General features: G+C 38.0%; 1 pseudogene; it reads right to left on the minus strand.

Moving 5' to 3' along the window:
• Positions 1-238: 238 nt before the first annotated feature.
• Positions 239-27,789, minus strand: LOC127417549 (histidine--tRNA ligase-like; annotated as a pseudogene).
• Between the last annotated feature and the right edge of the window lie 188 nt (positions 27,790-27,977).

The raw sequence follows: 27,977 nt of genomic DNA on the forward strand, positions 1-27,977 counted from the left end.
AATGGCTTACTGTAACCATGATTTTTGCCTTTATTTAAAAATAACAAAAGGGACGAGTCAAAATTATTGATGTAATCAACATTAAAAGTTAACACCGTAATTCATAATTAATTGAGAGAGCTGATGTAATCCAAGCACATTTTAAAAGGGCAGGCAATGAGTTTAATATTATTCCTCACAAATACACAGAGGTAAACAGGTCCACTCATCTCCGTCTGAATGGTAACTGTTTGTAAGACTACAGGGTTCGTTTCTTGATCTCATCCACCAGATCTGCTCTGGGGACATCCACCTGCAGGAGAGCAGACATCATCTTAGCACAAAATCAAAGGTTTACAACACTTAAAATAATAACTCTTTGGCTGAACTTGATTCAGTCATGGACAGTGGTTCCACATGTTTGATTAAATCAAAATTAACGTTTAAATTAAACAAATACTTCAAGTAGAAGGAACTTAACTGAGTATACTCAACAAAATTTAACATGCTGAAATTACTCAAATGAAACTTATTTAATGATATGCTAGCTAGTGACAGGAAATGTTAGCATGCTAAATACATGCCGGTGGGAAGCACTACTGAGTGCAACTTGGTCACCCACTATACTTAGCACAGCAATTGCTCAATGGATATCTAGAAGACTAAAATTGTATTGGTCCATGACCTAGGCTCAAGCTTCACTCTTCACCATGATAGTAACCACAAAACTACAACATAAACTCTTCTAAATCTCAATATATCAAAGTATTAAACACTAACAATCTCACTCGTTATTATATTAATCTTGCACAAAGACACATAAAATAACACTTAATTTTAACATTTTCTCTCTGAATGAAGTCCCATGAAATGCATGCTTGGAACTAGAAATTATTTGCCCAGTTTCAGTTAACCAAACAAAACATATTAATGTTGTCCCAATACAAATGGATTTAGTAAAGCTCAGAAGACATTTTTTAGTCGAATCAAATCTAAGTTCCCTTGGTTACGTGAATTTTTTGAGTGATATGAACATGGGAGGATTGAGTAAAACTGACAATAGTGAAAGTTAAAAGATTGAAGATAGAAAATATGGTGATTCAAAGGGCAATTGACCAGTTGACATGCGTGGACGTTGTATTTCAGGTTCGCTATATGCAATGCATAAATTAATTTAAACCAACTGAATACTGTTCACAACACTCGAGACTGTCATTTAAGGGTTAAACTTCTGGCACCGAGTCACGTGATGCAACAGCATGCCGTTGATTTCCATGAAGCACTTCTAAGGGTGCAGAGCCAACAGAAAGAAAGGTTTTTCATTGAAACCTGTTTGGGTGTAAAGAGTAGCATCTCGTTTAGTTTGGTATGCTGCTTAAAATACAAATTCATTCATTTTTCGTGCGTCAGCATGCTGATAAACATGATGTCCACGTATGTGGATTTTGGGACATTATCCCCTCAAAAGTTGAAAAGAAAAAAACGTTAGTTATTTTCAACATTAACACATCTGTTTGGTCATTTCGCTTAGTTTTAATGTAAATTTTGTTATCGTTTTATTTTGTTCTCACTGTACAATACAGTTCTATTCATTAACATTAGTAAATGCATTCCTATATATTTAGTGTGCATTTTCACATTGAGAATAAATGTATTCATGTATTCATGCAAAAGCTGAATAATTTTGCTTTCAGAGGCAGGAGTTAGGAGTATGGAGTTAGGATGAAAATAAGGTGCATTTCGAACTGTTCTGTGACCAGTGCAGACTAGTGCCTGACCGATATATCGGATATATCGATATATATATATAGTTTGTCCAGCAGAGCGCGCTCCGACTCTATTGTTTACAGAGCTGACTCGGCTGACGGTGGTTCTGCAGACGGTGCGGAGTTAAGCGGTGTCTTCACAGTAAGTTGCTAACTAGTTTGTTAAATACATACTGGAAAGTTAATAAACAATGACCCCATCATTTTCCCTTTTCAATATTACTAATATAACGTTAACCCTGTCCCTGACAACCTTGTCACTCATGTCTGTTTGCTGTTAACCAGCTATAGTTTCTCACTGCAGTCAGTAATGTAGCAGATTGAAAGATAAACATCAGAGCATCTTTTTGCAGCTCAGCAAACAACGGTGCAGTAGTGGATTGTGTCTGCTGAGTGTTGATTTCATGCTACGCTGTTACCTAATTGGTGAGACACAATGCTGGAAAGTAAAATAAACAATGTCCGTCTTTTACTCTCCGTGACAACGAGCTTATCGCTAACTAGCTAATCACGTAGCTACTTTCATTGTTGTCAGCTAAGTGGAAGCTAATGTGTAAACATGTATTCACCAAACTGTTTTGTTCAGGATTCACTGTTTGGTACCCCCTTCAACCGAACAATTCCAGTTGTTGCATTTATAAAATGTAATATTTAGAAGTCTGGTTTTCCATCGTTGAAAGTTTCCCCTGAACTTGTATAGCAGAATACGGTGTAACACCTCTGCCGCTGTTTATCTCTTGCCTCAACAGTATTAATATAGTCAGCATTTGACTGACAATAAACAGTAATACTGATGTTTATTTAGCTATTTATCTTATTTTTATTTATTCTTTATTATAATGATAAGCATTTGACTGATACTAAACAGTACTGGTGTTTATTTAGCTATTTATTTTATTTTTATTTATTCTTTATTTTAATGCTTAGCATTTGACTGATACTAAACTGTACTGCTGATGTTTATTTAGCTATTTATGTTATTTTTATTTATTCTTTATTATAATGATCAGCATTTGACTGATACTAAACAGTACTGGTGTTTATTTAGCTATTTATTTTATTTGTATTTATTCTTTATTTTAATGCTCAGCATTTGACTGATACTAAACAGTACTACTGATGTTTATTTAGCTATTTATTTTATTTTTTCTTTATTTTAATGCTCAGCATTTGACTGATACTAAACAGTACTGATGTTTATTTAGCTATTTATTTTATTTTTATTTATTCTTTATTTTAATGTTCAGCATTTGACTGATACTAAACAGTAATACTGATGTTTATTTAGCTATTTATTTTATTTTTATTTATTCTTTATTATAATGATCAGCATTTGACTGATACTAAACAGTACTGATGTTTATTTAGCTATTTATCTTATTTTTATTTATTCTTTATTTTAATGCTCAGCATTTGACTGATACTAAACAGTAATACTGATGTTTATTTAGCTATTTATTTTATTTTTTCTTTATTTTAATGCTCAGCATTTGACTGATACTAAACAGTACTGGTGTTTATTTAGCTATTTATTTTATTTTTATTTATTCTTTATTTTAATGCTCAGCATTTGACTGATACTAAACAGTAATACTGATGTTTATTTAGCTATTTATCTTATTTTTATTTATTCTTTATTTTAATATTCAGCATTTGACTGATACTAAACAGTAATACTGATGTTTATTTAGCTATTTATTTTATTTTTATTTTTTATTTTAATGCTCAGCATTTGACTGATACTAAACAGTACTGATGTTTATTTAGCTATTTATTTTATTTTTATCTATTCTTTATTTTAATGCTTAGCATTTGACTGATACTAAACAGTACTGATGTTTATTTAGCTATTTATGTTATTTTTATTTATTCTTTATTTTCTCAGTGTTCATTTCCAGAATTTGTTGACAATGTATAATAATAATGTCAAATATTCTTTGATAAAAATATTTGTTTAAGAAAGCAGCCTTCTGAGTACCTTTGCATAGTCATATCGGTGCAAAATCTGTGAAAAATCCACATAGAAAAGGCCTGTTTTCATTCCAGCTCAAAAATTAACTATATTGGCCACAATATCGGTAATTGGTAAATTTTTCATCTCTAAAATCGGTATCGTATTGGTCTCAAAAATCCCATATCGGTCGGGCTCTAGTGCAGACAGACAGCACACAGGAGGTTAAGTCATTCATTAAATAGGGAGCAAGGGAGCATCTTATAGCTTTCCTGTGCATTAATTAGTGCATTCACTCCTAAAATCTGACCAAAAGTCCAGTTTCAGGCTGCAGATGATGTTTGGACCACTCAACATGTTTGGCAGACATGGGACAATGATAATCAATACATAGATTCAGAATTTATCATTCTAAATTTTATTTTAACATGGTTGGAAGTGATTGGATGATGCTATCCATTACTTTGAATAAGAATTATTTATTCAGCTTTATAGAAAATCAGCTGTAATTTCTGTAGCGTTTCACAAACAATTTGATGAAAAAAAATCTGACTTTCTATATCTTGGTATTATTTAACATTTCACAACTTAGTCACGCTGTCCACATATGTGGACGTAAATTTTCAGGAAAACTATTTGCTCTAGAATGTTTTTGTTGTTGTTGTTGTTATTTTATATTTTATTTTTATTTATTTATTTATTTTTTATTATTATTATTGCATGTTTATTAGGTGCTACTAATTACAAATCAAAAAGGGAAATGGAAAATGCACACAGCAGTCACGCTCGGGTCTCAGGAGGTTAAAGGAATAAATTATCATTATTAACAGTATTCATCCTAATGTCACTATAAATCCTTATGAAATTCTTCTGTGTAATAACAAAAGGAAGATTAAAAATAAAATCTTGTGGAAGCAAATAGTAACTCTGAGCTGCCAAGCTCTAAAAAGTGCAAAATAACAAAACAGAAAACTAAAGCAAAAGCAGTCACACTGCAAGTCTTTCAGTAGCCAATTAAAATATGGCAACTATGCTGCTGGTTTGAATTGAGTGCTGAAATCAGGAGTTTTTATAGTGTTTTTTAGTCCTTTATGGAGCAGACCAGTCACTACTTAATTTCATTATATGGCAAAAAGCCAAGTGAAGATTTTTCAAATTTCTGTGTTCTACAGAAGAAAGTCATATGGGTTTAGAGGGACATTAGGGTGAGTAAATGGTAAACTTTTCCTTTAGAAATTAAATGTCCTGTTCACTTTTCCTGCCAAAACAGTAACCGTAACCAAAGCCATGCTATTATTTCATAGCAGTATTTACAGGGTTTAAAGACAAAATTATATTAAAATGTAATAATTTTCTCCCCCTCTGAAACAACTTTTCTGCTAATATAATTAAGGCTAAATGTGCGGGAGAAAAATGTATCAGTAATGACATGCACTGACTTTGTGACACAATCAAATCCTGCCCTACATTATTTCCTTTTTCAATTTCATGTAATCAATAAAGTGCAAGAAGTCATGCTAAGCTGTGAATATAGTGAATAAAGGGTGCAGAATGCAGCGGTCATAGCTGTTACGCCTGTTTTACATTGCACACTCTATACACTAAATAAAGTTTTGATTTGAAATTTTTTTTTTTTTTTATCAGGAGTGAGCTATTGATAAGTGTTACTAGCTTGATTGTCATGAAATTTTATTTACATGATGCTGGTGTTATCTAATGCAGTCATGTAGAATTATTTAATGAAGTGACAGCCAACACAATAAGCTCTGCTCATTTTTGTAGTTTCAAATTATAAAACCATATGTCTGATTAAATATATAATTAAAATAATTTAATATTGTTTTTGTGTGATTTTATTTTATTATTATTATTATTACTATTATTTGGTTTTCCCATGAGCTGTAATAAATATTTAAAAAAACACAAGACTGTGAAAAAATATATGCTTATTCTGCCAAATATCTACATTTTCGTATCAACTCCTCTTCATGATGTCCATCAATAGTGCAGTGTCACTTTAATTCAGCGTAAGCTGTGCTGCAAAAATAGACTCGACACCGAAACTCCCACTGCAGTGCAGCTCACGTGCTACTACTGCCACGATTTGACGTGGTGCTTCTGCTTCCGACGTAAATACACTCATTTGTTAACATGGATGCCGTAAAAAATACGCACTGCTTCAGTCCTGGTTCATCGTGCAGTGTAAAACAGGTGTTACTATACTGTGTTTTTAGCAAGCTGGAACGCTTTATTGATCAATCAGCATCCCTAATCAGAACTATCCCTTTTTTAATAGGAAATATGTCACATTACAGAACTTGACTGCATTGTGGATGCCGTTTCATGTTGTCTTTACAATTAAATGCGTGTTCGAGATACAGACAGACTGGAGAGGTCTAATCTCACCTCTTCTCGGCTGGAGACGTTGCGCAGTTTGACGACTCCATATTTCAGTTCCTGCTCTCTTAAAATGGCCACCAGTGGAATGCCCATCTCCTCACAGTGCTGCAGCTGGTTTAACAGCTTGGGGTTTTTCTTATATAAAACTTCAGCCTACAGCATAAAGGGTCGAAAAGAACCAAACTGAAAATTAGCTTTGCTGGTGGAAAGATACAGCTTGGTGCAAGTCATATAAGTGTACGAGTAGTTGATGCATAAAATGCTGATGTGCTTTTACTGTAGGTGCTCCAAACAGTCACCATTTCTCACCATTTTTAATCACCTTTTTGCCTTCACTAGTTCATTTTAAATGGTTTTGCAGAGTGACAATTCAGTCAAACTTACTGACAATTCAGACAAACTTACTGAAATGCGACCGAGGTCGTTTACCATATACCAAATAAAAGACATAGATATTCTAACAAATTGTTTAAAATAAGAAAGAGGAACATCTAGAGGGAGAGATAGATAGATAATTATAAGTAGATAATTGAATTTGGGGATATAATTCATTTTTATAACTTTGACCTTCCCTGCCATAGACAAATGTAGAGAAGCCTACCTGTCTACATCACACGAGAACCTTTTCATTAATGGGTCAAAATTAACTAAATAAATCTCTCAAATTTGCTGGAAATAAAATGCCTAAATACCTAATGCCTTGCTTGGGCCATTGGAAGGCACCAGGTTGGAAAGCTGTGGCAGGGCAATGTGCAGTCAGAGCAAGAGCTTCCGATTTAGACCAATTCACCCTATATCCTGAACATTTGGAGAAATAATTAATAATTCTGTGGAGGCTAGGCATAGATCTACTAGGGCCAGAGACAAATAATAATATATAATCTGCACAGAGTAGAAGTTTATGCACCACACCTCCTGCTACAATACCAGGAAAGTTATCCTCAGTTCTTATTGCGGCTGCAAAATTTCCAGGGCAAGACAGAACAATAAAAGGGAGGACAGCCTTGCCAGTTCCCCTACCAAGAGAAAAAAAAAATTATCCAATAGTTTGCACTGCCGCTACCTGTTGTTTATAAAGTAACTTAATCCACCCAATAAAAGTGTTCCCAAACCCGTAAATTTCCAAAATCTTAAAAAGATAGTCCCATTCCACCCTATCAAATGCCTTCTTGGCGTCAAGTGAGATGGCAGCGATCAGGGTCTGATCATTCGCTACTGATCACATTATATTTATAAAATGTCTAATATTATCAGAAGAACTACGACCACGTATAAACCCCACTTGATCTACAGAGCTGTGAAAAAGTATTTTTGTGTACATCTCATACAATCTGAGTAAACACACAATACGGTTTTTAAATGATAATGTTATATATTGAAGCAAAAAAGTTATCCAATACCATTTGGGCCTATGTAAAAACGTATTTGCCCCCAGTTACTAAATCCCCAAATCTATGAAACTACATTCATGATGGGGTTCAGCTGGACTAGACACACCCAGGCCTGATTACTGCCAGCCCTGTTCAATCAAATCAACACCTAAATAGAACTTTTTCAGCTACATGAAGTTGGCTAATCGGTCTCACCAGTAGCACACTATGCCAACGTTGAAAGAAATTCCAGAAATCATGAGGAAAAAGGTGATTGCAATACATCAGTATGGGAAGGGTTATAAAGCTATTTCAAAGGCTCTGGGACTCCAAAGAACAACAGTGAGAGCCATTATCTCCAAATGGAGAAAACTTTGCACAGTAGTGAACCTTCCCAGAAGTGGCTAGCCTTCCAAAATTCCTCCAAGAGCACAGCGAAGACTCATTCAGGAAGTCACAAACAATCCAAGGACAACATCCATGGAACTGCAGGCCTCTCTCACATCAATAAATATCACTGTTCATGATTCCACTATCAGAAAGACACTGGCCAAAAATGGCATCCATGGAAGAGTGGTGAGGCGAAAACCACTACTAACCCAGAAGAACATTAAGGCTTGTCTGAATTTTGCCAAAACACACCTTAATGATCCTCAAAACTTTTGGTTCAATGTTCTGTGGACTGATGAGTCAAAAGTGGAACTGTTTGGAAGATAGGGGTCTCATTACATCTGGCGTAAATCAAACACAGAAATCCACAAAAAGAACATCATACCTACGGCCAAGCATGGTGGTGGTAGTGTGATGGTGTGGGGATGCTTTGCTGCTTCAGGGCCAGGGCAACTTGCAATAATTGAGGGAAACATGAATTCTGCACTCTACCAGAAAATCCTAAGGGAGAACGTCTGGTCATCAGTCCGTGAGTTGAAGCTCAAGCGCAACTGGATTATGCAGCAAGACAATGATCCAAAGCATAGAAGTCCACCTCTGAATGGCTCAAAAGAAGCAAAATTATTGTTTTAGAGTGGCCTAGTCAAAGTCCTGACTTGAACCCGATTGAGATGCTGTGGCAGGACCTTCAACAGGCTGTTCATGCTCGAAAACCCTCCAATGTGGCTGAACTAAAAGAGGGCAAAAGAGGATGCTTACAGAAGTGGGGATAAAATCTTGTACAGTCAGGGAAGGAAAACACTCTATAAGGAAATCAGAGTGGCTAAAAGAAGCTACTCTGCTAAGCTGAAAAACAAGTTTTCAGCTAACAACCCTGCATCAGTGTGGAGTGGCCTGAAAGAATTTACTAACTTCAAGACACCATCCCCCAACACTGTAGGGAACCAACAACTAGCTGAAGACTTGAATGTGTTTTACTGTAGATTTGAAAGACCCAGTCTCACACCCTACACCCACTCTGACCTTCACTTCACACAAACATCAACACCTCTTGCAACCCCCTCCTCCCCCCTCCTGCTACTCAACCTGCTCTTAAGGTCTGTGAAGAGGAGGTGTGCTGTGTCTTCCGGAAACAAAAGACAAGGAAAGCACAGGGCCCAGACGATGTTTCACCCACTTGTCTAAAATCCTGTGCTAACCAGCTAGCCCCCATCTTCACACTGATCTTCAATAGATCACTGGAGCAGTGTGAAGTTCCATGCTGCTTCAAATGCTCCATTATCATTGTCCAAAAGAAACCCAAAATCACAGGACTTAATGACTACAGACCCGTTGCCCTGACATCTGTGGTCATGAAATCATTTGAGAGACTGGTGTTGGCCCACCTGAATGACATCACTGGACCCATTCTAGATCCCTTTCAATTTGCTTATCAAGCAAACAGGTCTGTGGATGATGCAGTCAACATGGGATTGCACCATATCTTGCAACATCTGGACAGACCAGGGACATATGCAAGGATCCTCTTTGTGGACTTTAGTTTGGCTTTCAACACCATCATCCCAGCTATTCTCCGGACTAAATTACACCAACTCTCTGTTCCCATGTCTATCTGTCAGTGCTTCTCCAGCTTTTTGATGGACAGGCAGCTAGTAAGACAGGGGAAATTCACTTTCAGCACATGTACAATCAGCACTGGTGCCCCCCAGGGATGTGTGCTCTCCCCACTACTCTTTTCCCTGTATACCAATGACCCCTCTGTCAAGCTCCTGAAGTTTGCAGATGACACTACTGTCATCGGCCTCATCCAAGATGACGATGAGTCTGTATACAGAAGGGAGGTTGAACGGCTGGCTCACTGGTGCAGTCAAAACAAACTGGAGCTGAAGACACTCAAAAAATGGAGATGATTGTGGACTTTAGGAGGAACCCCCCAACATTCACCCTGCTCACCACTGTAAACAGCACTGTGGCAGCAGTGGAGTCATTCAGGTTCCTGGGCACTACCATCTCATAGGACCTGAATTGGGAGACCCACATTGACTCCACTGTGAAAATGGCCCAGCAGAGGTTGTGCTTCCTTCTCCAGCTGAGGAAGTTCAACCTGCCACAGGCGCTGCTGATACAGTTCTACTCAGCATTCATTGAGTCTGTCCTCTGCACTTCAGTAACTGTCTGGTTTGGTGCAGCAATGAAATCGGACATCAGAAGACTACAAAGGACAGTTCGAACTGCAGAAAGGATTACTGGTTACCCCCTGCCCTCCCTTCAAGAACTCTACACTTCTAGAGTGAGGAAAAGGGCTGGAAAAATCACTCTGGACCCCACTCACCCAGCCCACTACCTTTTTGAACTGTTGCCTTCTGGATGGCGCAACAGAGCTCTGAGCACCAGAACTGTCAGGCACAGGAACAGTTTTTTTCCCTCAGGCTATCCATCTCATGAACAGTTAAAACTGCCCCATTGAGCAATAATTATGTGCAATACATAGCTTAGTCTATTTATATGTATCAAACATACCATACCTCTTCTGCCATACATTCCCTTGCATCTGTATATAACAGATTTGTATTTTTATATTGTACATACATACATACAGTTGTGCTCAAAATTTGCATACCCTGGCAGAAATTGTGAAATTGTGGCATTGATTTTGAAAATATGACTGATCATGCAAAAAAAAGTATTTTATTTAAGGATAGTGATCATATGAAGCCATTTATTATCACATAGTTGTTTGGCTCCTTTTTAAATCATAATGATAACAGAAATCACCCAAATGGCCCTGATCAAAAGTTTACATACCCTTGAATGTTTGGCCTTGTTACAGACACACAAGGTGACATACACAGGTTTAAATGGCAATTAAAGGTTAATTTCCCACACCTGTGGCTTTTTAAATTGCAATTAGTGTCTGTGTATAAATAGTCAATGAGTTTGTTAGCTCTCATGTGGATGCACTGAGCAGGCTAGATACTGAGCCATGGGGAGCAGAAAAGAACTGTCAAAAGACCTGCGTAACAAGGTAATGGAACTTTATAAAGATGGAAAAGGATATAAAAAGATATCCAAAGCCTTGAAAATGCCAGTCAGTACTGTTCAATCACTTATTAAGAAGTGGAAAATTCGGGGATCTCTTGATACTAAGCCAAGGTCAGGTAGACCAAGATTTCAGCCACAACTGCCAGAAGAAATGTTCGGGATATAAAGAAAAACCCACAGGTAACCTCAGGAGAAATACAGGCTGCTCTGGAAAAAGACGGTGTGGTTGTTTCAATAAGATTCAGAATAATCTTCACAATAAGACTATATATATACAGGTGCATCTCAATAAATTAGAATGTCGTGGAAAAGTTAATTTATTTCAGTAATTCAACTCAAATTGTGAAACTCGTGTATTAAATAAATTCAGTGCACACAGACTGAAGTAGTTTAAGTCTTTGGTTCTTTTAATTGTGATGATTTTGGCTCACATTTAACAAAAACCCACCAATTCACTATCTCAACAAATTAGAATATGGTGACATGCCAATCAGCTAATCAACTCAAAACACCTGCAAAGGTTTCCTGAGCCTTCAAAATGGTCTCTCAGTTTGGTTCACTAGGCTACACAATCATGGGGAAGACTGCTGATCTGACAGTTGTCCAGAAGACAATCATTGACACACTTCACAAGGAGGGTAAGCCACAAACATTCATTGCCAAAGAAGCTGGCTGTTCACAGAGTGCTGTATCCGAGCATGTTAACAGAAAGTTGAGTGGAAGGAAAAAGAGTGGAAGAAAAAGATGCACAACCAACCAAGAGAACCGCAGCCTTATGAGGATTGTCAAGCAAAATCGATTCAAGAATTTGGGTGAACTTCACAAGGAATGGACTGAGGCTGGGGTCAAGGCATCAAGAGCCACCACACACAGACGTGTCAAGGAATTTGGCTACAGTTGTCGTATTCCTCTTGTTAAGCCACTCCTGAACCACAGACAACGTCAGAGGCATCTTACCTGGGCTAAGGAGAAGAAGAACTGGACTGTTGCCCAGTGGTCCAAAGTCCTCTTTTCAGATGAGAGCAAGTTTTGTATTTCATTTGGAAACCAAGGTCCTAGAGTCTGGAGGAAGGGTGGAGAAGCTCATAGCCCAAGTTGCTTGAAGTCCAGTGTTAAGTTTCCACAGTCTGTGATGATTTGAGGTGCAATGTCATCTGCTGGTGTTGGTCCATTGTGTTTTTTGAAAACCAAAGTCACTGCACCCGTTTACCAAGAAATTTTGGAGCACTTCATGCTTCCTTCTGCTGACCAGCTTTTTAAAGATGTTGATTTCATTTTCCAGCAGGATTTGGCACCTGCCCACACTGCCAAAAGCACCAAAAGTTGGTTAAATGACCATGGTGTTGGTGTGCTTGACTGGCCAGCAAACTCACCAGACCTGAACCCATAGAGAATCTATGGGGTATTGTCAAGAGGAAAATGAGAAACAAGAGACCAAAAAATGCAGATGAGCTGAAGGCCACTGTCAAAGAAACCTGGGCTTCCATACCACCTCAGCAATGCCACAAACTGATCACCTCCATGCCACGCCGAATTGAGGCAGTAATTAAAGCAAAAGGAGCCCCTACCAAGTATTGAGTACATATACAGTAAATGAACATACTTTCCAGAAGGCCAACAATTCACTAAAAATGTTTTTTTTATTGGTCTTATGATGTATTCTAATTTTTTGAGATAGTGAATTGGTGGGTTTTTGTTAAATGTGAGCCAAAATCATCACAATTAAAAGAACCAAAGACTTAAACTACTTCAGTCTGTGTGCATTGAATTTATTTAATACACGAGTTTCACAATTTGAGTTGAATTACTGAAATAAATGAACTTTTCCACGACATTCTAATTTATTGAGATGCACCTGTACTGTATATATATATATATAATATGTCTTATTGTGAATTCCTGAATTTCTATATATACTTATATTTTCTATTCACTTTTTATTTTTATTCTATTTTTTATTATTATCTCTGTCTTGTTGTTGTATTGCTTGTGCACTGGAAGCTTCTGTCACCAAGACAAATTAATTGTATGTGTAAGCATACTTGGCAATAAAGCTGATTCTGAAGTGCAGGCCAAAAGTCCACCACAGCGTTGTGAAAGACTGATCTCCAGTTATCGGAAGCGTTTGGTTGCAGTTGTAGCTGCTAAAGGTGGCACAACCAGCTATTAAGTTTAAGGGGGCAGTTATTTTTTCACATGGGTGAAATAGGTGTTGGATGACTTTTTTGCTTCAATATATATATATATATATATATATATATATTTGAAAACTGTATTTTGTGTTTACTCAGGGTGCCTTGTTTTGTGTTATATCTCGTTTGAAGATCTAAAACAATTTTGTATGAAAAATACACAAAAATAGAAGGAATCAGGAAGGGGCAAATACTTTTTCACAGCACTGTATATGTATAATAGATGTAATTACTCTGCTTAATCAATTAGCCAGAATTTTAGACAATCCTTTTACATATAACTGGATCAGGGAAATTGGACGATAACTTTTACATTCATTTGGGTCTTTATTTTTTTTAAGAATGAGACTGATCAGGGCTTGCGCCATGGTTGGCGGTAGTTCACCTTTCTTTAATGACTCTGTGTAAACTTCTAATATAAGTGGAGCCATTTCTGTGACATAAGATCTAAAAAACTCTGGGGCAAAACCATCTGGCCCCGGTGCCTTACTTGTTGGAAAGGCTTTACCTCAACAAGTTCCTCCAAATTAATATCTGAGTCAAGAAATTCATTTTGATCATTCGTCAATTTAGGAAGTTTTAATGGCTCTACGATGTTGCTAATATCCTTATCGGCAGATATAAACGAGGAGCTATAAAGATATATAATTCTTTAAAGGCCTTGTTAATACTGTATCTGTGACAGAAGTAAATATATTGCCTCCCGAAGACTTTACTGAAGGAATGGTGGAAAAAAACTATCTCTGTTTTATGTATCTGGCAAGAAGTCTCCCTGCTTTGTCCCCTGAATCAAAGTGTGTCTGTCTTGCCCTGAAAAACCAAAACTCTACCTTCTGTGACAAAATAGTATTGTACCTATACTTTAGGTGAGTCAGCTCTCTAAGACCACTGGATTACATTTGGTGTTTCAGCACTTTTAATACTCTTTTCCAATTCTATTAATTCCTGTGCTTTGATTTTTTTTAATGAATTAAGCACCTCCATGCCACACCCACAGAGGACACTGAGGACCAATTGGTTTCTACATAAGCATTAACTCTATCTTTTTTTTGCGATTAACATTTTTTTATTGATTCAACCATTAAATATAAATAGCAGAAAACACATATACAGAATCAATATCCAACCCCCACTACACCCCTACCCTCAACAACACCCCAGTGGTCACACAACCATAGACACACAACAAAAATAAATAAATAAATGTAAAAAATAAAATAAATAAAACAATTACACACATAAAACCCCTACACCTCTCTCTCCACTGTCCCTCCCCGAGAGCCCTCCAAAAAAGACAGATATCTGCCCCACTTCTTCACAAATATGTCTAGACTCCCCAGTCTTCTGGATACCCCTCCTCAAGAGCTGCCACTCTGGCCATCTCTGAACACCACTCCTGAAACGGGGGAGCTCCAGCCGACTTCCAACTCCTCAAAATAATCTGTCTGGCGTTCATAATACTAGTTAGGACCCAGTTTTTCATGTCCTTATTCTCCAAATTAATGACTGCCCCATCTCCCAAGATACAGAGTCTGGGGCAAAATAACATTTGAGAGGCCAAAACCTCACACATAAAACTCTGAATCCTCATCCAAAATTCTTGCATCTTTACACATCCCCAAAAGACATGGGTTGTGTCTCCATCTTCTGATTGACATCGCCAGCAGGTGGGTGTGTCTTTAAGACCAAGCCTATGCAATCTAGAGGGGGTCCAACAGACTCTATGTAAAATCTTAAATTGCATGAGGCAAACCCTTGCGTCTCTAGATGCAGATTTGACGTTTAATAGAATCCCAGCTCACTCTCCCTCCTCCAATAAGCATTAACTTCTATCTTTAACATTTGATGAAATGTAGAAAGGGATGTATTAAAGCACCATTTATATGATTTCATTTTCTCTACAGTATATGTGGCAACATCTCTAAACACACCAAAGCATGATCTGAAACTAAAATGTTCCCAATTGAGCAGTCAGTGGCAAATGGAATAAGAGACTTAGATAAAAAAATAAAAAATAAATAAACTATTCTAGAGTAAATCTTACGAACAGATGAAGAAAAGGTGTAGTCCCTCCCAGATGCATTCAGAAGTCTCCAAATATCTGTAAGACCAAGATTTTTTACATATCCTCTGGAGCATCACTATGATCAAGGACCGGATGCATTAAAAGATTGAAGTCTCCACCCAAAACCATGTTATGAAGGATCTCAGCTGCTTGTAGCTTTCCCTCAAGATCTATAAAAAAGTTCTGATCATCAGCTTTGGGTGCATAAATATTAGCCAAATATTGCACCTGTATTTCAGCCAAAACAATAATGACTCTTCCTAAATTATCTTTAATCTTTTTGAGACATTTAAATTGTAAATGCTTCCTTATCAATGTGATGACTCCCCTACTCTTACTCGAACCAGCACTACAAAACAAATGCCCACCCTATGCTCTGCCAAGTTTTTCAGCTTTCTGTGAAGAAAGGTGCGTTTCTTGAAGGAACACTATATCAGATTTTTTTACGCTTAAAAAAAGATAAAACTTTCCTTCTTTTTATAGGGTGCCCCAGCCCATTAACATTCCATATGGAGAGAAACATTTTACCTATATTAAAGTGACATATTGACATAAAAAGAAAAATTGTGTACCCAAGGCTAAATTATACAGACCACTATCCAAATTTTTTTTTTCGATAAACAATTTTTATTGATTCACATATATGTACCTCATAAGACAAAACATATATACAAAGAATCAAATTTAACCCCAACTATTACCCCTCCCAATCCCATAACAGTGGTCCCAAATGACATAGACACACACATGCACAAAAAGTAAATAAATAAATAAACAAATAAAAAACACAACAACAATCACACATCCACAAATTACAAATACCCGCCTCATTTCTCCACGAACACTTTATAACTCCCCGTTCCTCTGAATGTTACTTCCTCAAAGGCCGCCACCCTTCCCATCTCCAAGCACCACTCCTGAAAAGAGGGCGCTCCAGCCAACCTCCAGCCCCAAATGATCTGAAAATTATCTGCCTGGCGATCATGACACTGGTTAAGACCCAACTCTTTATGTGTCTACTTTCAATGTCAGTGACCACCCCATCACCCAAGATACAGAGTCTGGGGCAGAATGATACCTGAATGACTAACACATCGCACACCAGACTCTGCACCTTCAATCAAAACTTTTGTATTTCAACACACCCCCAAAAGACATGGGTTATATCTCCGTCCTCTGATTGGCATCGCCAGCAGGTGGGTGTGTCTTTAAGACCAAGCCTATACAATTTAGAGGGGGTCCAGTAGAACCGACGTAAAATCTTGAATTGTATAAGGCGCACCCTTGCATCTCTAGATGCAGTTTTTATGTTTTTTAAAATCCTAGCCCATTCTCCCTCCTCCAGTTCTTTCTCCCATAATCTCTTGAGAGTGGTTGAGACTCCATACCCCATGACTATGAATTAATAAGGAGTAATACACTGATGCCTCATGGCCTTTTCCAAAAGCAGAAATCACCTCTCCTAGAGTATCTGCTGCTTTAGGGGAGTGTATGCTATTCCCAAAAATAATACAGAGCAAGTGGCATAGCTGAAGATACCTAAAAAACTGAAATCTGGGATCCCAAAATATTGAACCAAATTTTCAAAGGATCTCATCACAACACTCTCATAAAGATCACTGAGTGTATTAACCCCCCTCGCAATCCACTCTGACCAACAAACAGGGGACTTATTAGTGCATAGTTTGGGGTTTAGCCATAGGCTCGAGGCAACATTTAGTTAAATATCTGAATTAAACACTCTGGACACTTTGTCCATACTGAGTGCAAGTGTGATATAATGGGGTGTGATTTAACTTCTCTGGTTAGATTGATAGAAAGGCTTTGCAATGGCAAAATAGGGGCAGGAAATTCTTGTTCAATGCAGAACCAGGGAAGGGTTCTTTCAGGTGGAGACCGAATGCATAATAATAAAACAAAATCTTGGGTAGGCCTAGCCCACCTTTGTCAGTCGGCTTATGTAACTTATTGAAATGTAATCTGGGGTGCTTATCACTCCAAATGAAAGACTTCACTATGCTATCAAATTGCTTGAAATAAGAGAGGGGGACATCTACCGGGAGAGACTGTAGCAGGTAGTTAAATTGTGGAATACAGTTCATTTTAATAACATTAACCTTCCCAATCATCGATAAATGTAATGAATCTGTCTACATCACTCGAAAACCTTTTTATTAAAGGGTCAAAATTACCTCTAACTAAATCAGACAAATTTGTATCCTGAGAATTTGGAAAATGAATTATTAGTTCTGTGGAGGCAAGGCAAAGATTTAGTAGGGTCAGAGACGAATACTAAAATATCATCTGCATAAAGCAGAAGCTTATGCGCCACGCCTCCCGCCACCACCCCTGGAAAATCATCTTCCCTTCTTATCGTGGCTGCTAATGGTTCCAGGGCAAGACAGAACAATAATGGGGAAAGAGGGCAACCCTGATGGGTGCCCCTATCCAGAGTAAAATAATCTGAAATTAATCCATTTGTTTGTACCGCTGCTACAGGGTGTCTATAAAGTAACTTGATCCAACCAATAAATGTACTCCCGAACCCATACATTTCCAAAATCTTAAAAAGATAATCCCATTCTACCATATCAAATGCCTTTTCGGCATCAAGTGAGATGGCAGCGACCAGAGTCTTATCATTCGCCACTGACCACATGATATTGATGAAACTCCTAATATTATCAGAAGAGCTACGACCCCGAATAAACTCTACCTGATCTATATGTATAAGAGATGTCATAACTTTATTTAATCGGTTAGCCAAAATTTTAGCCAAAATTTTTACATCTTGCTGGATCAGGGAAATTGGACAGTAACTTTTAAGATCTAAAAAATTCAGCGGCAAAACCATCTGGCCCCAGAGCCTTGCCTGTAGGCAAGGCCTTAATTACCTTGCCAAGCTCCTCCTTATCTCAGAATCAAGAGAGTTTTTTTGCTCAATCGTCAATTTAGGGAGTTCTAATGGTTGCACAAAATTTCTAATATCTTCATCAGTAGACGAAGTCATGGAAGTATAAAGATCAAGATAGAATTTTTTAAAGGCATTATTAATATCAATGGCCGAGGTAAAAAATTTCACTACCAGCAGATTTCACTGAGAGAATGGTAGAAAAAGACTATTTCTGCTTTATATATCTAGCCAAAAGCTTTCCTGCTTTGTCTCCTGACTCAAAATATGATTGTCTTGCCCTGAATAACCAAAACTCCACTTTCCGTGACAAAATAGTATTATATCTGTATTTCAAATGGGTCAATTCTCTAAGGCCATTAGACGACATTTGGCGCTTCAGCTCTGCCTCGGCACTTTTAATATTCCCTTCCAACTCCACTAGTTCTTGTGCTTTGGATTTTTTGGTGAATGAGGAATACTGTATGATCCTGCCCTAAGAACTGCCTTAAGTGCCTCCAAAGTCGCGTCAACAGAAGATACTGAGGACAAGTTGGTCTCCATATAGACAATGATTTCAGTCTTTATCATTTGTTGGAAATCAGGATTTTGCAAAAGGGATACATTAAAGCGCCAGCTGTATGATTTCTTTTTCTCCAAATGTGGCAACACCTCTAAACTCACCAGGGTGTGATCTGAGACTAAAATGTTCCTATTGAGCAATCGACAACAGATGAAATGAGGGACTTAGATATAAAAAATAAAAAAATTATTCAAGAATAAATCTTATGGACTGATGAAAAAAAAATTATAGTCCCTACCAGATGGGTTCAAAAGTCACCAAACATCTGCAAGACCAAGATTTTTACACATCCTGTGAAGCATCAATGTTGCTCTAGGGGGCTTACACACTTTTGCTTCACTATGATCAAGGACTGAGTCCATCAAAAGATTAAAGTTACCTCCCAATATTATATCATGAGGGGTGCCAGCGGCTTGCAACATCCCTTCAAGATATATAAAAAAGCCCTGATCATCAGTATTAGGTGCATAAATATTAGCCAAAATCAACCGTTGCCCCTGAATCTCTGCTAGAACAACAATGACCTTTCCTGATTTATCTTTAATCTGTTTGAGCCATTTGAATTGTAGATGTTTATTTACCAATATAATGACTCCCCTGCTTTTACTTGAGCCAGCACTAAAGAAAACATGTCCACCCCATATCTTCCCAAATTTTTCAGCTTCCTGTAGGAAAAGATGTGTTTCTTGAAGAAACACTATATCATATTTCTTACATTTAATAAAAGAAATAACCTTCCTTCTTTTTATGGGGTGCCCCAACCCATTCACATTCCATGTGGAGAAAGATAACCCACTCATATTAACATTTGACATTTGATATAATAGAAAAAATAAATTGTGCATCAAAAACAAGATTACAAAGACCACATTTCAACATCAATGCAATAGTCAAACCCCGAACTTTCCCCAGAACAAAACAGAAAAAAGAAAAACGTGTGCATTAACCCCGCACACGACAGCACCAACCGGCGTCAATCCCTCTAAACTCAAAGAGTCCATGTATGCATGCGAGATCCCCCACAACAACTTTGCCATCGGATTGCTCAAGTCCGGTGTTTCTATACAGATTTTGTGAGGCAAAATGACATCACAGAAAATACTTTGTAAAACAGACCCCAGCCAACAGGCAGAATAAACAGAAAGAACATGTAGATTAATTCACAGAACTATCTTGAAGGTGTGTTCCTCCACAAAACAAATTCCAGCTGATATAAAGCCATTCAGTTTCCTCGGACAGACAAACAAGTGTTACAAGTGTTCAGTGAACCAGCTGTTATGAGTGCAGCAGATGACATAATCATTTCAATGTCCCGTGAAAATACTCCACAAAAACAAACTCCAGCCAACAGGAGGCATAAGCGCAAAGAACAAACAGATTCATCCACAACTGTCCCGAAGCAGTGTTATTCCACAAAACAAGATCCAGCCGCTAGGCGGAACCAGCACAAAAAGAAACAAAACAGGCATCCCGGTTCCTCGGATGATCAAGAGTCAAATTCATTCAGAGGCCGCATAAAAAAATACATCATGACTTACTCAGTCTGTCAGCTTTATAAAAGACATCCTTTGTGTGGGCATGTGGATATTTTGCGGTCATCTATTGTGTTCATTCTCAATCTGGCCAGGAACTTCAGTGTAAAAGCAATCTTCCGTCAATGCAAAAGTTTCTTGAAGGAAGTGTCATTCCACAAAACAAACTCCAGCCGCTAGGCGGAGCCAACGCAGAAAGAAGAAAAAAATGGCGCCCAGCTTCCTTAAACAGTCGAGTTATGTACAGCGAGTCAGTCCACTCACATAAGTAACATGCAATGGTTTACTCACCCATAGTTTCTATAGAGGACAGTGCTTTGTTGGGGCATAAAAACATCAGTGCAAAAGCAATCTTCCATTGATGTAAGTGTTTCTTACATTCCTTGAACCGACCGCGTTTCTCTCTTGTCGAATTCGCAAAGTCCGGGAAAAAGAAAATATTGTGATTCTTCCAAGAAAGCTTTCCTTTGCTCCTCGCCTGGTGCAACACAAGATCTTTATCGGATGATCTCAGAAATTTGGCCAGCATTGATCGGGGCCTGTCTCCCTCAGCAGATCTGCGAGCCGGGACTCTGTGAGCTCGCTCGATTTCCAGTTTATGGCCTGTTATGCCGAGCAGACTCGGGAAGAGCTCGTCCAGGAATTTCACCATATCTCGACCTTCTTCATGCTCAGGAATTCCAACAATCCGTATATTGTTCCTTCAATTCCTATTTTCAAGATCTTCCAATTTTTCCAAAATGTGTTCCAAGTCTGTTTTAGATGCGGGCGGATTAGAGGATAATTCCCTTTCCAATGACTCCAGATAATCGATCCATTTCTCAACATCTACCACTCATGTGACCAACTCAGAGAATTTTGTTTCCATCACCGTAATCGATCGACGTATTACAGCGAGATCCTCCAAGTCAGCAACAACCTTCATCAGCATCACCAAGATGCTGGACAGTTGACGCTGAATTTCTTCTCCCGACGTGCCTTCCAACTCGAGTCCCTGGCTCGCAGGGCCGCCAGAGGTTTCAGCTAGAGCACTTAAGTGTCTTTTAATGTCTCCAGAGTCTGAGGGTTTTGACTTCTTTGCCATGTTTCTTTGCAAATATGTAACTAGGTGTATCGAACCTCACCGGATTATAACATGAAAATAATTAAAAACTAGCAAAGAGTTAGTCGCTCACACACCTGCTTCTCGCGTGGTGTCACGTGACCCCCCCCACCACTATCTAACATTGATGAAACCATAACATACTTAATAACCCATAGAACAGAAAGAAAATGTGTTTCATGACACTATTGCTCACAGATGGCTCAAGTCCAGTGATTTTTACATATGTAGTATTTTTTTTCTTAACATAAACCGTGCCATTCAATTGTACATAAATATGTTCAATAAAATGAAAAATAAAAAATAAAATAGACCCCAGTAAACAATAACATCAAACCCACAACATGAGCAAATGATCTCAACAGCAAGTTAACAAAGGGAGAAAAAAAAGAAAGGAAAAAAAGAGTCAGGCAGGAGCAACAGAAAAACAAATTGTGCATTTTGCTGATGCAGCCTGAGAGGGTTTGTAGTCTGTATTGTTGATCAAGTGCAGGCAAAGTTACCCACTCACTGATTGATTTAACTCATTGATTTAATGAAAGCCATAGTTGTCGTGGGCATGTAAAAGTCTTGCGTCCTCTGCCATACTGATCCTGCGAGGCGTCCGCCGTGTGAGAACATAAGTGCTTTTTAATCTCAAGACATGTTTTTCTAAGTTTTAAACAATGTTTAACTTAACACAGTGACTTAAAAACGCTGTGTTTATGACGCAAAGCACTCTAAAAGTGTCTGTCTGACATGTGGACATTGACGCGTCCTTAGACTAGCCCTTATAATAAATCTATTTTGGACAGATTGACTAATTAAATTGCAAAATGGATTTCTGTGGACTGCAGGTCAGTGATTGACTTCTGTTCAATCATTTGGAAATTAACAATACAGTATTGTGCCTTCTAGTCCAGCCCTCGAGCCAGACTCAGATCAAACACAACCTAGAGAAAAAGAGATTTTAAATGAATGAGCAAGCAGAAAAAAGGGGAGGTTGGTGTTAATAAGATCACAGATGGGAGAGAATGAAGGGGTGTGAAATAATTAAATTATAACTGTATTGTTTAAACTGAAAAACACTAGTTGTATATTGTCTGCATTTCTTATCCAACTGATCATAAAATAAAGAGGAAACAGCCTGTGAAGCATAAAGAACAACCAGTTGCGACATAAAACAACTAAAGCAATTAATTCCATCTCTTTCAACATTTTTGACCTAACCAACATGATGCAACACAACGCTGGTTAATCAACAGCGTTGTGTGACAAAAGATTTTGTTGGTTGTAGGGATGTCAAAATTACTGATACTTTGGTACCAAGTCAATACTAATATAAAAAAGATGTCACGTACCAGTGTTCCTGCAGTATCTGTTGTACCAACTCAATTTGGTCCCTGCACACTGTCTGACTAACACAAAACTGCTTGACTAACACAAAACGAATTGGACATATTTGGGAAAAAATGAATGCACAATTAATCTAAATAAAATTGTGATTGGTCCTAGTGTGATTATCAAACCACAAAATTATTCTATTTAATTAAATATAAACTGTCTGCATGTGCTGCGCACTTTGCAGTGAATGTGTGAAGCCACTTATATGCTAAACTCATGGCACTGAAAGCATCATATTCACCGTGAATTGCGTAGTGCAAGCAGAGTATATTTATATAATTAAATCACAGCATTTTTCACTTCTATAATCATACTGGACCATTTCAAGAAGTGCTTGTGTGGAGGTGTGAAGCTACTGTCAAAAAATACACACAAACTGAAAAACCATGTCAAAATAAAAGCTCAATTCAACTTGTGACAGAAATATGTTAATACTGTATAGTAAAATGTAATATTCACAAAAATGTTAATTCACAATAATAACAATAATAATGTTTAAGCAATATCTCACAAGCAAGAGTGCTGTTATACTGAATAAAATCAATGTTTACTTGATTGAAAAACTCTTGAATGAAACATTCAGCTGTTTAAATGTATTATTTACATTGGTATATAACTTTTGAAATAGGCTAAAAAAAAAAAAAGTGTGTTCAATTGCATATTGTCCATTTTTGCTGTGGTATTGAAATTGCTATTGAGAATAATTAACATTTTACAGGTTTTGGTACCAACTACTGAAATTTTAGTATCGTGACAATCCTAGTTGTTAGGTTTTTAGTTTCATCATGTCACACTGGGTAGCTCCGCCCACAGTAAAATCTTATTGGTCTAAAATTAACAAACCATTTCAATATTTACAGTGTGAAAATTATTTCTATTAATTTGTCAAAAACTATGATTATTTCCACCACACCAAACAATTTTGCCCCTAATATATTTTATTGTGCACTTGTTAATGAAGTCGACAAAAGTGTGAGTGAAGTGCATGCTTGAGATAAAATATGAGACAAGTGTTGTTCGAAAAAAAATAAAGATAAATCAATGTAAATATCACATGTGAGCAGAATATACAAGCTGTAATTTTGCCAAATTACATAAAAAGTGTGAAAAATATTTTAAATTGTGTGTATTTAGGATACATAATTTGTTAGCTATGAAATTAGCCTTAGTGAGAAGGAGTTGGCAATTTTATTTGAAATATGTTAAAAATGTCATTTCCATCAGTGTCATTTCCACTAAAGAATTCTTTTAAACACAATACAGAATTTGAGTATTATGAATAAATTACAGAATTTAAAATTTTTGGGTGAACTATCCCTTTTATTACAAGAGTCAAAAAATGCTGATCTTTCTTTTAAGGCATTCGGAAGCATTCTTGACCTTTGCCCTCACCTTGTCTGTGACCTGGAAGAGCTGCAAGTAGCTGAAGAGTTGTTTCATATCTGTCAGTCCTGCATACACCTGTTTGCTCTGGGACAGTTTGGGGTGCTGAAGCAGATGCTCAGCCAAGTCATCCCACCTAGAGGTAAAACACGTCATGAAAGTGAGACCAACTGATCTAAGATCAGTAGATTTTAATAACACCACAAGTGATGTCTCTGAAAAGCTTTGGTGAATTGACTGTATTTCATTGTGAAATGTGGGTGTGATTAATGTTTATTCGCCCTGTATGCTGACATACTCCCCAATCCGATCCGCCACGTCCTCTGGAAGACATAGTTCATTCACCATCTCCTTCTTCACATCCTCCCAGGCTTTCTGCAAACACAAACACATGCAAAAGGCATGTCAAATAGTAAGCACATCATGTTAGATCAATCAGATTTCCATATGTTCTATTAGTTTTGAGAGTCCCTTAAAATGCATAAGGAGAGCAGTTTTCTTTCTGTGGTGATGCATGTCCTATTAAAAGTATGGGCAGGACATATTAAAGGTCTCGTCCTTTTTACATTAATAGCCAGTAACCTTTAGCTTGCATCACAGCCACGAATCACCATTTGCTACAAGCATAAAGAAAAGCTGTTTTACTGTTGCTTTGGCCCCATTTGGCATTGAACATTTTAGGCAATTTGTTTGAAACGGGACGATGCTAAGGACAAGTGTAAACGGGGTCTAAAACACTTTGAGATTTGTCCAATTCAACCACATTCACAGATGGCTGAAAATACATTGGGCTTATAGTGTAAACGCTTATCCATTCGAATGCGTTCAAACAGCAGCAAAGCACCGCCTACACACCTGTCAATCAACCCCTGTGCTAAAACAAGAGTTTTAAACAGTCCCGGTTACATGCAGCTTTAAGCGAAATAAGGAAATCTGGAAAAAGCACATACATACACAGTACATGCACAAAATCTTCACCAGACTTACTCAGTGTGTCTGATATCAACATGCAGGTACACATATAAATCTCAGTTAATAACTTGCCTAAAATAAAGGAGAATTCTGCTCTATATAACATCACGTGTGCTTAAAGGGATAGTTCACCCAAAAAAAATTTTATTTACTCACCCCTCATGCCATCCCAGATGTGTATGACTTTCTTTCTTCTGCAGAACACAAATGAAGATTTTCAGAAGAATATTTCAGCTCTGTAGATTCATACAATGCACGTGGATGGTGACCAAAACTTTGAAGCTCAAAAAAGCACACAAATGCAGCATAACAGTAATTCATAAGTCACCAGTGGTTAAATCCATGTCTTCAGAATTTGATAGGTGTGGGTGAGAAACAGACCAAGTCCCTGCCCAGTAGGTGGCAATATGCATGAAGAATGTGAATCACCAAAAGCAAAAGAAGAAGAATGTGAAAGTGAAAGTGAAGATTTATGGTAAGAAAAAAGGTGTTCTGCAGAAGACAAAGTCATACACATCTGGGATGGCATGAGGGTGAGTAAATGATGAGAGAATTTAGATTTGTGGGTGAACCGTCCCTTTAATACCAGGTTTAAACAGGGCATTTATTAAACATACAGCTTTGCACTAACTTGTACATTTCTAACCAATCGCAGAAATTTGTTTTTCAGCACTTCTCATGCTACTCTTTCCCTGTAATGCACTTGTGTTGTGAACACATCTCATTTGAAAGTCGCTTTTGACAAAAGCATCTGAAAAATAAATAATTGCAAATGTAACCATCACTCAAGTCTCTTACCTTGTCCAGTTTGTCCACTGTAGAGCAGATTGTGTGGAACTCCTCATCTGGAATGTCACACATGGCAAACATTCCATTTAGAATGTGTCTGTCATTCACCTGAAACAGCACGGAAGTGTTACTACACTACACCATCTTTAACTGATAATATACAACATGATACACAAACATGCACTGCCACTTTCTGGTGAAGATCTGTGTTGACCAGCAACCAACCTTGATACGAAAATCTCCAAGATCTAATTTGCTCAATATCTCATAGACGATCTTCAGACATTCAGGCATCAGAAATCATGGCATCGTGTTGACCTGCAATGTTGAAATCCTGCAGCAAAAGAGCGAGTGCTATTCAGGTTCAGAATAACAACAAAACAGAAAAGTAACAATTGTTTCAGCATATGCTCGCGGCCAGATTCTAACCTGCATCTCCCGTCTGAGCACCACACCTCAATATGTCTGAAGCATGTGCGCAAATGAACCCAGAGAGAGGTTCTCACACACTAGTAGAACTCCCTGTATCAGCCGTGCATCATGGCTGGGTTGTCTCTGTGGTACACTTTGGCGATGTGGTAGGGTTTGATGTTGGTGTTTTTGTTCATTGTAAGATAGCGAGCTAACGGGATCTGAGGAGGATCAAGTCAAGGAAGGAACTGCAGACAGCAGCACTCTATTAAATTATTAATATATGTTATTATAGGATTAGTTTTATCATTTGTCATGGATAGAGTGAGGTTATATCTCAGGGACAAAAGTTCTCCGCCCTGGTCCTTTAGATCATAGATGAGTTTGGAGTCCTTTCCATACTTCCCCGTCAATGTTTCCTACACAAGACCAAATTAACAGACTCATTAATCACCGTCTGCTATTAGTTAACTAAAGTAGAAATGGTGTGATCCTTAAACTAATGTAGAACTACTCAAGAGACCTTCAGTTCAAAGACGGGAGTATCGATGGTTTCAGCCACCATGGCGTTTAAAGCAACTGATGATGATGTTGAAAACCTTTCCTCTTACAGCCATCTGCTTGGGGTTGTAGTCCCTGGTCTCCTATAGAGCGAGAGAGAGGAAAACAGGTCCCTAAGCACCTATTTTACTAAACACACACATACTGTATGTGTTTGAAATGTAACAGAAATTAGCTTTTTTTACAGTACCTTGGCTGTTTTGAGAACAAATGTGTGTTTGTCTTCATCTCCTCCCAGTTGAACTTTGAGCTTCAAAAGTTTGGCAACTTCCTCATCAATCTAAAAAGACAAATAACAGCATGACAATTACAATTACACAAAATGAATGAGTGTTTTTAAGAGATGAGCAAACACAATTAAAACAAAGTAACTGCTTATGGGTGAAGAACCTGACAAGAACCTGTCAATGCATATTTTGAGGACTACTGAGAATTTTGTGCAATATTTATACATAATGGTAGTATTTTTTGTACTGAATTTTAGTTATGCTGATTAAAAAAAAACATTTTGTCTGTAGAATTATTATTATTATTTATCAGTTACAATAATTACAATAAACATGCGTAGTTCTAGTGAAAATAATGTCACAATGTGAAAAATCTTCTGTGGTTGTGGGCATGGACTGAGACTCGGGAACGACCTCTGTGGTCGTGTACATGGGCAGAGACTCGGAGACGACCTCTGTGGTTGTGAACATGGGCTGAGACTTGGAGATGACCTCTGTGGTTGTGTACATGGGCAGAGACTTGGAGACGACCTCTGTGGTCGTGAACATGGGCTGAGACTTGGAGACGACCTCTGTGGTTGTGTACATGGGCAGAGACTTGGAGACGACCTCTGTGGTCGTGTACATGGGCAGAGACTCGGAGATGACCTCTGTGGTCGTGAACATGGGCAGAGACTTGGAAACGAAAGCCTTTCTCCTCCTCCTCCTCCAGGAGACTGACATAGGTAACGTGGGCTCTGGGATGGACGAGGCTGGCACCGCTGGCTCTGGGACGGACGAAGCTTCCAGCTTGTTGGCCATGCAGGCGTGGGCGTTGACTCGTTGGCCATGGCAGGCATGGGCATCGGCTCGTTGGCCGTGGCAGGCGTGGGCGTCGGCTCGTTGGCCGTGGCAGGCGTGGGCACTGACGATTTGTGGCGAAGGGTCTTTGTGGCCCTATGCACCGATATCAGTGGCGGATAATTCAACTTGGAGACAAAGGCCATGAA

The sequence above is a fragment of the Myxocyprinus asiaticus genome, chromosome 27 (genome assembly GCF_019703515.2).
Source record: "Myxocyprinus asiaticus isolate MX2 ecotype Aquarium Trade chromosome 27, UBuf_Myxa_2, whole genome shotgun sequence".
NCBI lineage: Eukaryota > Metazoa > Chordata > Actinopteri > Cypriniformes > Catostomidae > Myxocyprinus > Myxocyprinus asiaticus.